This window comes from Geospiza fortis, unplaced genomic scaffold, assembly GCF_000277835.1.
Source record: "Geospiza fortis unplaced genomic scaffold, GeoFor_1.0 scaffold59, whole genome shotgun sequence".
Taxonomy (NCBI): domain Eukaryota; kingdom Metazoa; phylum Chordata; class Aves; order Passeriformes; family Thraupidae; genus Geospiza; species Geospiza fortis.
Genome location: NW_005054381.1, coordinates 2187395 through 2189523, shown reverse-complemented (window position 1 = coordinate 2189523; position 2129 = coordinate 2187395). Strand labels below are relative to the sequence as shown.

Below are 2129 nucleotides of genomic sequence, written 5' to 3'. Positions count from 1 at the left end.
AAACATCTTCTTGTTTGGGGTGGGTTTATCCTTTGCTCTAAGCCATAAAAACCCCTTCTAACTAACACACCCTTTGCCTCCTTGGTTATCCAGTAAGACTGGCTCAGCAATTGTTTTCTTCTATATCAAAACTTGCTTCCATCTCTATTCCTTCTTCAGATTCTACATTCAAAAATCTTTCTGCCAAGCACACATATCTGTGAGACTTTCTCATCAAACTTTCATCCTTCCCAACAACTGCTCATCCCAAAGATTTCATGGCTATGTGCCTTTGAAGACGTTGTTTTACCACTGCAATAAATGGTCCAAAATCCAAGCTCATTTCAGGCTGTACAGACTGGAGAAAGGTTTTCCTGGAGTTGTTATGGAGGAGCTCTCAGGTTGTGCTTTACTGGAAATACCTCAGGGTGTCTGTGGGCAAGGGCACAACTCTGCCCTAAATGAAGGAACTACAAGAATCACCTTTCCCTGTGTCTTAGGTTAGAAATGTGGGTGTGTGTTCTGTCACCCTCTGTCAGAGCTGGGGCAGTTCTCTGCTGTCCATGGGGCAGTTTTTTCTTTATCTCTCCCACAGCCAATCCTCCCTCCAGGAGATCTCTGCTGTCCATGGCCACTGAGTGTCCCTGCAGGGCTGATCCAATTCCAGCATCCCATGGGGAGATGCTGCGCCCAGGGGAGGAGCCAAGCATTCCTACCTGGATCCAATCTGAGCCTGGAGCAGCACAGCAGCCTTTGCCCACTGCATTGCCAGAGGAGTAGCTTTCTGCTGCCCTGCATTGCCAGAGGGAGCCCAGGCCCATCTGCAGCAGCCCTGGAGCTGCAGAGGAAAACTCCCCCCTTGTGCAGGATCCCTGCTGCAGCAGCAGCACAGCTGGCACTGCAGGAGGGCTGAGCCCCCATGGGATGGGGCTGTGCCACCCCTGACACACAGGGGGCAGGGACTGCTCTCACTCTGGCAGTGTTGTTTTGTATTACTGCATTTTTTGTACTTTTATTTTCTTCCCTAATAAAGAACTGTTATTCCTATTCCCATATCTTTTCCCGAGAGCCCCTTAATTTCAAAATTATAATAATTCAGAAGGAGGGGGGTTACATTCTCCATTTCAAGGGAGGCTCCTGCCTTCCTTAGCAGGCACCTGGCTGTTCAAACCAAGACACCCTTCTCTTACTTCCAGCATGTCTGGAATGGAGTAGACTTTAGGATGGGTATTTTTAGGGTATTCCAGGACAGAGCATTTCCAGTTGGAATCACAAAGGAGCCATGGCCACCAGCGACAAGCTCACTGCAAATCTGTAGAAGCAAATCCTTTAAAAACTGTTTGAAGAACCATCCGTGGGGTCATTTCCCAGTTCCCCCAGTATCAGCAGGGCTCTGGGTTAGGGATTGAGCTGTCACATCCACCCTGCACCTTGTGCCCTCCAGCTCTGAGCTCTCAGCTCACACTGCAGCAGCCAGGGACAGGGAAATAACCCAGAAAACTGGGAGCATCACTGAAATAGCACAAGGAGGGAGGAAAATCACAGTGCCAGGAGTTAATTTGTCATAACTGTGCAATTTTAAGGACATTATAGATGGTTTTGTTTACTAATGACCCTCATTACTCACAAACCCATGGACCAGCTCTCCAGCTGCTCCAGCTGCCCTGAGATGAGGATGCAGTTCTGATTCACAGCCCTCTGAGATCACATTTCAGGGAATTTTTTGAGTGCTTAGCCCTTGTGACTCTCTCCATAAAAGTGCACTTTGCCCAGAGCCCAGCACTGCACAGCCCCACGTGCTTCTGCTCGGGGACACTCTCAGCTGCTGCTGCTGCCATGGTGTGTGCACAGTTTGCCCCTGGGATATTCCCTGTGCTGGAACAGAAATAGAAAAAGCATTTTCCCATCTGACTGCTGCTCTTTGGATCTGTGCTGTAAAGGAAAAAACCAGGAACCCGCTCAGTCAGTGAATTTTACAGTGAGGGGTTGGCCATGAAGACCCCCAACACCCCAACACAAGGTCGTGCCAGAGGCTGGTTTTTGGGGAGCTCCAGGGCTCCCCTGCCCACCCTGAGCTCCAAGCTCTAAAGAGGGGATTGGGATGCCCATAATCACCCTTGTGAGCCCATGGAAATCCCAGAGCCCCCAGG

General features: G+C 49.8%; 1 protein-coding gene across 1 annotated transcript in view; it reads right to left on the bottom strand.

Annotated features, from left to right (window-relative positions):
* Positions 1-2129, bottom strand: part of GALNT17 (polypeptide N-acetylgalactosaminyltransferase 17) — a gene marked incomplete at its 5' end in the record, with an annotated part of 239381 nt that overhangs the window by 88541 nt on the left and 148711 nt on the right. The window lies entirely within an intron of this gene.